Genomic DNA, 12,355 nt, shown 5'->3' on the forward strand with positions numbered 1-12,355 from the left:
ACTTAGAACATTCATGGTATTTGATACCCAACAAAATGTAGTCCAGTAATCAAGAATGCATAGTATAAAGAAGAAATACCTGATGGGTACAAAATGGCCCTTGCATATATGTGCATTCCAGCCTATGTGAACAAGAAAGAGTAGTTAGAAAAAGGAAATTAATCACATTAGTGCAGACCAATGGCGTACCCTATCATAATATTGAAGGTTCAAAGCTAAACACATGACAACCTATGAGTGGAAAAACTACAATCAAGCGGACCTACTAAATGTCTGAATTGCAGGAACATGTAAGATTTCAACGTAGAAAACTAATCAGAGATACTAAGATTGTACGAGGAATAAAATCAGTGGGCAGAATAATGAAAGTATTCACCTCACAAGGAAAATCACATAAACACATTTAATTGTATAATGACTATGAGTCCTTCACCATGTGAAGATGTAGCACAGCCCAACAAGGTTATATGCGAGTATAATAAAGTGTTGAGTGCATCTGAACTTAAAATCATATCTTCAGGCATTGCATAGATACATCAAGAATCATGAAGCATTGAACTGAAAATTAACTTACTGTATTTGAGCCAACAAGCTATACAGCTTTTTTATCATCATCATCATCACAGATATAGTTAACAATGTCCTGCTAACCTGTGGTGTGCGGGTGGTTAAGAACCTATGATCCTCCAAATTTGACAGAATATATTATATATGATTGTATTCATGCAAGCATGTTTTATCTATGTACCAATTTACTTTCTCTTTTTTCTCTGAAACTAAAAAATGTGGTAGCATACAATGAATGCATCCATGTTTTATCTATGTATCAATATATTTTCTCAATCACCCGTGAAACTAGAAATGTAGTATCATGCAATGAGTTTCCCATGGAATAAAGGAGGACTTGCATTACATTATCACAACCGTCATGTTCAAACTTCAAAGTACCCAGAGCATAAAACAAGACACTCAACTAAAAACAATGATTGATTACTTAATAACAATAATTATCAGAAAGCCCAACCTCATCTTCATCTTCATCATCATCTTCTTCTTCACCTTCTTCCTTCTTCGGCAGAGTAGCACTTGCCATAGGTATAGGTGAAGGTTTTGGAAGAGACCTTACAGCATCACCATATTGTGGCTGCCAATCGAATCAAATTCCCAGAGCATTAGGGGAAAAGCATTAGAAAAGAAAAGGAAAAAAGGCCAATGGAAAAAAAATAAAAAAAAATAGATAAGATTAAGCCAAAGCCCAAAGAAGATTAAGCAGAACCCAAATATTCAAGGGGACTACATGAAAAGAAGCATGATAATGCAGCACGAAACAACAGAACCACCTCAAAAATCAATTTAATAATTTACACATTTATGTCATTAGAGATTTCACTAAATTTTTTAGTTGCTGTCACACAAGTCACAACCCTCTGCCACTGCACACTTCGTATCAGCTGTAATTTGTAAAACAAAGATAAGACCCTTGATACAGTGGGGGAATTTCCTCAGTCACTACTATAACTCATATATTACTTAATGAAACCATAAAATTGGAACACAAATTATATGCAATAAAATGAAATAATTTGATCTGGAAACTAATATTCTAAAGGGAAGTAAAAGTTCCAATAATGTGGTCGGTATCTTCCCAATTTCAATTGGTACAATAAACCCACAAATGAGTGTAACAATTATTAATTTATCACTACTATCATGTGACAAAAACTAACAGCTACAGAAATAAGGGGTGATCAGTGTGGATAGAGATATAGTGTGTTAAGCAGAATATATAGGGCAGGGCACATTATATGTCTTCCAGTCAAGTCATTCTAGAGCAGTTGAAATACAAGCCATTCAAGTTATATGTGCTCTAACCTAAAACTGACTTGTATCCAGATTGAATAGTATTCAAATATAAGATGTGAAATACCTATCTTCTAATTACAGGCACAAACAATCTAAACTCAATTGCAGTCTTGCCTTGTTGGGGTAAGAAAATATAAAAGCAATATAACTATATAAGCATATGTTGTTAAAGCCCCATGGGCCTAACTCATCCTTAAAAACCTACTTGTAAGGAGGATTGCCCAAGACTTATACACTGTACATCCCAACTATATCCAGGTGATATGGCTTACACATTGTACATCCCCCCTCAATGCCAGGGTGGACCCCCTGCCACTCGCATGTCCCCCTCCAAACGGGTTATCGGGCACAAATGGCCAAAAATACACCAGACTCTGATACCATGTTAAAGCCCCATAGGCCAAACTCATCCTTAAAAACCAGCTTGTAAGGGGAGGATTGTACTGGCGATGTTGGATATCTAACAAGTAACAAATGTATCCTAATGCACGTGTTAGGCCATAAAAAATACGTGAATCCATCACACAGATAGCTGACAAAAATACAAGTCATCTTCTTTTTCTGTTGTAGGAGGACCATAGCATTTTGATGGCGATGATGTGAAGCTACTAATACCACAGTAAGGCATTTTATCCTAACAAGTGTGTAAAGAGATTTATTTTCTGTGCAATAAGAAAGTAGATTGGCTTGTAAAGGTAGTAATAAGATGAGACTTCATAACAGATCCACTGTGTCATATGACCAGATAATTCATTCTGGAGGCGTTAGCATAGAGTTTAGACTGGATGATTTCAAAAGATTGCTTAACAAACCATTATTTCAGGTAACTTGTATTCTTGAAATATTAACAAGTCTATATGAAGTTACATTTGTAGATTTAAGCCTTTCTAATGAAAACTTAGGTTGAATTGAACAAAAATTTAGGCTTGCAGACAACTGAGTATCATATTGCTATAGCATAAAAGGGAAAAAAAAAAAAAAAAAAAGGACATGCATACAGAAAATAAATCCCAACCAATAGGTCCAATATGATGCCAACCTGATTTTCTTCAGGGACACCATTCCTCAACCATGACCGGCACAGCACATATAGAGAAGCTCCATCTGTTATCCTGACCTGCATACATAATTGAAAGTAATTAACACCAACAGAATTGGTAAAATAAGTATTATGTTTGACGGGGATTGGGTTGGATCAAATTGTGTAGAGTCTCCACAGGAGGCCAAAAGACCTGGAGTCAGCTCAACAGTTCCTAATTAAATCCAAACCTAACTAAAAAAGTTCTGTCCAAGCTTGCACGATGTTGATTTGGGGTCAAGTCAACCAACAAAGTTGTGACCCCACATTCTCCCTCCCTTCCCTTCCCCCTCACACCGCTCTCTTTCATGTAAAGAGAGGTCATTCAAGACATATCCGTGGATGACTATGCCCAATAACTAGAATGCATTACTACATATTTGCAAGTGGAATATTTATGTGTATCATATACACCACACTATTCTTCCTACACATACAATATGTACAGACGCACACACACACACATTAAGGTTCTCTAGAGCAGCTCTCTCAGTCCAAAAGTAATTCTCAAAACAATGCCTGCACATTGTTGAGCTCACTCTACACTGCCATCATAGGATGTAGATAGTAGATACATGTTATAATGTAAAGAAAGAACAAAAACATATCTGATTTTTTCTCTCTTACTAATCATTCAAGGAAATTTAAAGGAAAGAGAAACATCTAATGACAGTTTTCTTCCCTCAAATATAAGTAAAAAGAACAACAAATTAAAATATTAATATAATGCTGATTCTAATCCAGCCAATTTCAACAACATTAGACAGAATTTAAACCACATATTTCTTAGTGAGCTACTCCATATCTTAAAACTTTCATTAAACATTTAAGTCAGTATAAAAACAAAGATTCTGAAGTGGTTATGGGTTAGAAAGGAAAAGGAAAAAACTAAGATAATGTCTCTCAATCAAGAATGTGTCCACCCATAAAACATGGGCCAATCTGGGGAAGAGTGGGAAAATTAGCAGCTAACGTAGCACCATCAGAATCTACAACAGGTGTCGATCACTACACATCACCTGTAAATCACATCACCAGCACACACAACCACACAAATTCTCATTTAAATCGGTTCAGCCTAAGATATAATCCACCCAAAAATTCATCAAATTATCAAAGCAAACATAAAACTATTTCGGCTTCACAACAAACAACTAAATAAGATGAGGAATTTCAAGCTCATTCATTTCAAAAACAGAAAAAGAAGAAAAACAAAAAGAAATTAAACCTAACACCACACGGTCCACACTTTAATTTTGGAGCTGAATCATGTGGAAAATTACAAAATGCTCACTTTCACCTTCCCCCTCAGATTCTATGCAAGAAAATTAACAACCTGAAATTCGTGCAGAAACAATAGAAAATGTAAGAATTTAAGAAGCAAAGTACCTGACTAGAGCAACCAAGTGTGATGGTGACCCTGGGATTCGAAACCCTAAATCCTAAATCCCTAAATAGAAACCCTAAATAAAAATTACCTTCTTAAATTAGCGATGGGTGACTAAGTGAGAGTGATGGGTGAGAAAGAGAGAGGCGACGGTGGAAAGTGGGTGGCGAGAGGACGCAACGGTGGCGAGAGGGTAGCGAGAGGACGTGATGGCGGCGAGAGGACGCGATGGTGGTGAGAGGGCGGCGAGAGAGAGTGGATCTGGCAAGGGAGAGAGGGCTGCAGGGAGAGAGACAGTGACAACTGGGTGAGAAAGTAAGAAAGTGAAGAGATCGACTTTCTTTGCTCTTCTACGGAGTTTAGAAAAGAAAAAAAAATAAAACAAAACAGCCCCATAGCATTTTTAAAAAGTAATGCTATAATTATACTAAATATAATAGCACTTTTGAAAAAATGCTATAATCAAATGCTATTATAGGCCTCTTTTGTTGTAGTGAAGGACATATCAAACCCCGAACCACACATCGGCTCGGGAATAAAAAAACAAAAACAAAAATACATAAAACATCAAGCTAATTTCTCAGCTGGCCCCTTCAAGGTCGGCCCGGCAGATCTCTCAGGGGACTCTTCGCCGAGCTGCACCACTTCGACATCTCCGATCTGCATCTCCGCATTGGGATCAGTTTCGGGACCGGAGGGATCTCGGGCATCTTGTCCGCGGGGATCGGGGGATTCTCCTAGGTCTGCTCGGCTGCGGACGCGACCGCCTCGGTTTCAGCTTGGCGATCGGGGGGAGGGGGGGGAGCTCTTCTTGCTAACTTTCCTGGGTGTCCTCTTCGCCCTCTGACTCGGCTAAGAAGGACAGGTCCTACTCTGGCCTCTTCGCTTGAATCACCTCCACGAGCTCCTTGTACCCCTCGAACTGGGCATCACTTAGCTCCTTCAAGCTCACTTTCCGAGCCTGGCGCCGAGCCGTAACCGCCCTTTTCTTGGCCACCTTGATATGCCACTGGAGCTCGTCGGCAAACATCCCGTGGTCGATCACCTTTTGCTCCGAAGGCAAAAGCTCTTTCTTGAGCCGAGCTACCTCATCCTCTCGCTTGGCCATCTGAATCCTCAGATCAGCGGACCGCTCGCTCTCCTCCGTGGACAGCCGCTCGGCTTCTGCCAGCTTCTCCCTCAGCTCCAGGTTCCGCTCCCTGAGCCTCCTTATCTTCTCCTCAGCGTCAACCGCGGCTTGTGCCGCCTCGAACTGCCTGAGGGAGAACTGCAAAAAAATAGAAATAATCAGTCCGAGCCAAGCAGGCAAACTTCAAAGGTGAGGATACTTACCACCATGGCCTGACGAGATGCGTTCAGGGCCTTGCTCTCGAAGCTCGGTGCCTCCTTTTCGGCCCAGAGGCCCTCCACGACCTTCGGCCCAGAGGCCCTCCACGACCTTCGGCGTGACCAGACGCTTAAAGCCAGTGATGAACGGCTCAATGCAGGGATCCACCTCCACCGTCTTCATCTGAGTCGAACTAGAGGCATCGGCATTGGCACCCACTGGCTCAGTCCGAGCCCTCTTCTCTACCCGGGCTTCAACCTGTGGGCCCTTCCTCTTCTCAGCATGGAGGGCCCGGCCTGGGGTGTGGCCCGAGCGGGCACCGGGGTTGGCTCAACAGGGACCTAATATTCGGCCTTCTTCTGGGCACTCATCGCCGCCCTCTTCCTTAGCTTCGCCTCCAGCTTGGCAGGATTCATCTCTTTCTCTACCCGGGGGTTCCACCTCGGCACGAACCAGGAGATCCCGCTCGATCCGATCTGAGTAGAGCCGAGGAGGAATTTCGTGGACAGATGCTTCGATGGTTGCTCCTTCATCACGACGATCTAGTCTCTGAGCTTGCCTCGAAGTTTAAACTTACCCTAGCTGACTGCAAAAAGAAAACCAAGGGAGAGTTAGCTTAAAAAAAATATATATATTTATCGTCATCACTAGCAAATATTCACAAGTCTATTCCGGATCGGCCCTCCCAGACGTTGAATGCCCACCTAGAATCCTAACGCTCTAGGAACCCGAGCCGGAGGGGCATTGCTCGGATCGGCGAACTCCCAATTCCCAGAAAAGAAGAAGTATCTCATCTTCCAAGTCTTCTGGGATGAGGGATTCCCAGTAAGCAGTGGCCCCGAGTATGCCTGAAGGTTGTAGAAGCCGAGCTCGGTCTTCTGCTTCGACCTCAGTGAATAGGAGCAGATCAATAGATCCTTATCTGGTACACACTTGTGCACTTTGTGCCACAAGATGTGCATAGACAGGATAATCATGTACACGTTCGGATTGAGCTGGTGTGGCGCCGCGTCGATCATCGCCAGCCAATCCTGCAGAAAAGGGTGCAGGGGGAGCCGAACCCCATTCTCGAACATCTCAGGGTACATTGTCACCCATCCCTTTAGGGGTCGGCTCAGTTTCTCTCCCCTGATCGGCAACCTTGTCAGCACTATTCGAGGACTCCATATCCCTGAGATGAAATTCAATCATCTCATTGGGGATCTGGTCCGCTTTCCACGCCAGCTCTTCATAGAAGTCCGGGTCGATCGGGCACCCCCTTACATGCCAAGCCGAACTCGATGCCCCCTTGTCTCTTTCCTCTGACCCTGAGGTGAGCCTTATCAAAGTACTCGAGCTTGGCTCGGCATCAGTGTTCTCTTTTTCATCGCCTTCATCATCTGTATGTTCGGACTCGTGAGTTGTTCCTTCCCGCCCCCGATCCGAACTCACACCCACTTGGGGATCTTCTTCATCCACTCGAGGTCGGTGTTCCTCGCCCGGATTGTGCTCTAGGTCCGAACCGACCTCAACCAGCTCTTCGGACAACTCGTCTCAATCAGCCTCACCCCCTGGTGGGCTTCGGCTCTGCTCGGCATCACTGTCGCCCTCGAACGCTTCCCCCGAGCCAGCCGACCACTTGAGTCGGTCGTTGATATTCTCAAACACCTTTTTCTCACTCTCTCTCTTGCTTTTCGGATTAAAAAGCACTTTTCTCAAGAACACTCAAGAACAAAACCCACAAAACTCGAAAAACACAAAAACTCATAAATGGGAGAAATGACTTACTGGTTTTTCTCCGGCCACACTCTCCGCTCCTCACATACTCGGAACTGCCTCGCCTACGGCCGTGCTTGGTCGGATTCGTGACTGGGCTGCTGCTCAAACCACGGAGGGAGAAGAGATTTTGCGGAGAGAGAGAGAGAGAGAGAGAGAAAAAAAAAAAAAAGAGGGAGGGGGATTTTTGTTCTTCTGAAAACCGAAAGTGAAGAAGAAGGGGAGAGAGAAGGCCTTTATACCCCCATGCAAATTCGATCCCAGCCGTTCACTTTTGGAGCTTCAGATTCCAGATCTTGCCACGTGTCCACATTTAAAATACTCATAAATGAAGTGACCCTTACGTTCCCCCATGTAGACACAATCATGAACAGTTACCCCTTCGCATATTCCCAAGATATTTTGGCCAGTTACATATCATCATCTACTCGGATTATTGGGGAGTCGGACTTGTCCAGATCGGCATATCTGCATCAGTTCGGCACAGGGCATATCATATGTTATTTTTCACACTGTCTTTTTCAACTTCCAATTCATCACGGTCTGTTCGGATCGGAAGTTGGGGGACTTCTGTTTGTGGATAAACCCACATGAATTTGACAATCAATCATGGATCAACACGTGGCAGGTCAGATCTAACCTCAGGCTTTGACTTTTCAACGGTCAGACTTGGACCTCCACGTCATCATGCCAGCTCGGCACATTTTCATTGCCAGTTCGGATCGGCTCATCTCGGCGGATCTCCATATCCGATCCGACCCGATCTGAGGATCCCCTAAGAATTGAGTGTTCGTCTTTTCTTAGTTATCCCAGCTTGGTTCGACTCGGCCCTTGATGATCATCTTCTCAGACAAACGGATTATCGTCGGATGATGACTGTCATGTCATACGTCGAGCCAGTCTGAACTAGTCCATCCATGTCCGATCCGAACGTAGATATATTTTTATACCCGCGTATATGATATCTATGATCGGTTCGGCTGGGATCCCACCGCCATTCTAGAAGATTGGAGTCAGGACGAACCGCCTCACTCGAACATCTCTGACAGATGAGACATCCCAGCTCACAATCATGACTATTAGGGCATCCCACTTGATCTTCCATCATTGCATTTAATGCAACATTGAATGTAAAAGAGGTGGGTAACTGTGCATACTGCTATTCATGGCCGTACGCGTGGCCTCTTCTCAACCCTTCACCCTTATGCAGGTAGCTTACCCTTCACCAGTTCTTTTGCCTAGATAAGCTGACTTATGTGCACAAAAATAGGGATCTAAGACACAACTTCACTCACAAAAAAAGCCTATCAGAATACATCCTACTTGCTGAAAATAAACCCAGGAGATCTTACCTTGCTCTTCCTCATTCTCCCAAGTTCATCACATGTTCTTCCTTGTCCTTACACAAACAACTCCAAATACACATCACTGACTTCATCATCGGAGCGTATTTGGCTGGTACCACAACGGTCCATCTTCTTTAATCTTGTGTTCGTGCAGGAAGGTCTCGAGTCAACATCCACTTCATCATCCAACAGGGCTTCTGATCAGCCAGATCATCATCTCTAAGTTGTTGCATCTCTCTTACGGAAATTTGCATCAACATTGACCATGAAACTTCACCATATATGGGCTTCCATATATTGCCTAGATTTGCAAGATATTTACCATGCAATTCCATGGACCATGGTTAATATGAAACACCTCATTCTTCCCCACAAACCCAACCAATCATGCCTCTCAAAACCCCAAATCTCCTCCATCCCATCAAAACCAAATATTGCCAAACACTCGACTCATCGATTGCCGCACGGCCCCCACAAAGACTCTTCACATACACCATCCACATCCTAAAGTCAATTTCTGCATATCAATGCAATATTTAGACTTGATTTTTATATTTTTTCAATTTGTGGGTGGAGTACAGGATGCAAGTTTTGCTTGTGGGGAGTTGAGTTGGGAGGACATTTGCTCTGACCCATAAAAGAGGACCGACCCATGCCATCTACAAGCTACATTTTATGGCTTCAAAGCCTCTTTGTCTTATGACTTGAATTGTTTCAGAATTTTTTTTTTCTCACGATCTGTCCTCATGGGAAAACTCAAACAACAAATCCATGGTGCTGTCAATGTTTTTTTTTTTTTTTTTTGGTAAAAGGGCAGGCCAAAGCCCAAAGAACTGTCAATGTTAACAACACTCTTTACCCTACCAATGCCCATGTTGTCTTCACTATCATCACAACCAAACTGACGCTCAACGTGAAAGCTGCAAAAGATTCTTTTTGGCCCGAAAATTAAAATAATAATAATAAAAAATAAAAACATTTTTTGCAGCTTGCACGTTTAAGTGGTGAAGCTGAAACACTAATTTTTTTATAGTCAAGGCTTAACAACATACCTGGCATTATATCTTCAACGGCAACGATTCTTGGGCTATGGGATGACTTTGGAAATGCTAAGGTACTTACTACTTGTATGTGTGGGACAAATTAATAGTTTAATTAATCCCTTACACTAATTTTTTGCACCTTTCAAGCTATTTCTTAATGATTTATATATATATAATTAATATGAATTAATTAACTGCAGGATGAGGACCAATGGGTATGATGGTTCATACAATCATACATACAGTGTTACATGCAAGGTTGTTGAGTTGATAAATGCCGGGAAAAGAAAATGATAAAGACAGATATAAAAAACAAAACAAAAAATTGATATATAACATTTTTTTTATCAGCTGATATGTAACATTTAATATGTAACATTTTTTCTAAAAAAAGGCTATTTTTTTAATAAAGACAAAAATGGGCTACTTTTTAAAATTTTCTATACATTAGTAAGTATCATATGGATATTTTGAGTGCTACCAAACATTCAGAATATGCATATGACCGAATTCTAGGTACATAGTAATGTCACATACGACCGAATTCTAGATACATGCATTGAATGCTACCAAACATGCACAACATGTGGATCCACTATAAGACAATGGCTTTCGAATTGTCATTGTGAGAGGTTGCCCGAACGGAAAAATTTTGGTAGTGGATTGGACTAGTCTACCTCTAATAAGTTTGTCACCTGTTAATTAACCAAAATTGTCAAGTGGCTTGTTTTTATTTTATTTATTTTTTTGTATGATGCATGTGTAAACATCTTAGATTAGCTTCTGATTAATTCTTATATTAAACTGAAATATGAGAATCAAGATGGGCAGGACGGGTCGTACCTAAGGTGCTATTTGAAGGAACATCAAGGCTCTTCCATTGAGAAGGAACAAGAAAAAACTATTAAAATGATATCAGAAGAATGGAAGCACCTCAACAAAGAATGGCTATCTCCTAATCCATTTCCACCAATATTCAACCGGGCTTCCCTTAACCTTGCAAGAATGGTCCCATTGATGTATAGCTACGACGACAACCAAAGCCTTCCATTTCTTCAGGAATATATGAGATCGATGCTGAATGAAATTGCCTTTGAAGCTTTTTTATTATCTTGAAAATTTGTTAATGTAGTCTCAACTTCACATTTAGTTGTAACGGTACGACACTCACAACTTTAAATTTAGTTGTGACTAAACGACAGTCATATCTAAGTTATGAGACAGTCACAGTTAAGTTGTGACTTAATTGAATTTTGGGTTAATTACATATATAAATACCTCAACTATACATCACTTATCAGTTGGGTACCTCTGGTTTAAAAACTTTCATTATGGTACATCAACTTATATTTTTTGTCAATTGAATACCTCTGTTAGTCTGACTGTTAACTACTGAGTTGGCGTTGACGTGACACATTGACTTGGCATTTAAAAATAGATAGGTGGACAAAAATTAATTAGAAAACCTAATTGGAGTTTAAAAATGATACAAATTATAAAAAATAACACAAAAATAAAAATAAAAAAAATGGTTAAGAGCCTAGCAACTTCGCACCCTCAACCCTCCTCTCTTCGCCTCCCTCCCCCACTCTGGCCAGCAACTAGCAGCCCACACCCTCCTCCCTCCCCCTCCCCTTCCCCAAGTCCGCCACCCAACCCACTCACCTCCCTCAATCTCTGGCCACCAGGTACCTCCTCCTTCGCGTTGGCAACCCCCCTCCCTAGCCTCGCAGCCGCATCTCTCTCTACTGGAATTGACACTGCCAGACCCAAGGGGCCGACGACATCACCGACCTCCAATCTGGAGCCCCTCACCCCTCACCCCCAACACCCCCCCCCCCGGCGCCCCCTCTCTGTTGGGATCGACACTGTCAAACCCAAGGGGCCGGCGACATCACCGACCTCTAATCTGGAGCCCCTCACCCCCAACACCCCCCCAGCGCCCCCTCTCCCAGCAACACCACTGGGTTTTCACCCCCTCGGCACGGCGAGTCCCTTGGCACCTTCAATTTGGTCATCTGAGCTGCGACGGGGGCGATTCGAAGGGAAAGGCCGTCGGGCTCCACCGTTGACTTTCTGTTCCCGGCAGCGATGCAAGGTCGGACCACCCCCAATTGAATCCTCTCGTTGTTTTGAGCATGTTGGTGCCTTTGGATCGATCATCAGACCACCGTAGCTCGTGAATCGAAGCTGATAAGCCAACGACGTTTTGTTCTGTTTGTGAACTTTGTGTTGTTTTGTGGTAGTTGTACTGGTCTAGGGGCGGGCTAGGTTGGGCAGGATAGGGGCGGGCTGGGGTGAGGGGTGCGATGGAGCTGGCTGGGGCTGGGTGGCAGAGGGAGGGGCGGGGATTGGTAGGGGAGGGCGGGGATTGGTAGGGGAGGAAGGGGGAGGGAGGTGAAGTCGGGCAAGCGGGGCTGGTTTATTTTTTTTGTCTTTTTTTTGTATATTTAATATAATTTTAATGGGTTTTTTTTACTTTTTTATTAATTTTTGTACATATGGCTATTTTTAAATGCCAAGTCAATATTTAATGGTGGGGTCCACGTATGCCAC

Source organism: Dryas octopetala, chromosome 1 (genome assembly GCF_963921425.1).
Source record: "Dryas octopetala chromosome 1, drDryOcto1.1, whole genome shotgun sequence".
NCBI lineage: Eukaryota > Viridiplantae > Streptophyta > Magnoliopsida > Rosales > Rosaceae > Dryas > Dryas octopetala.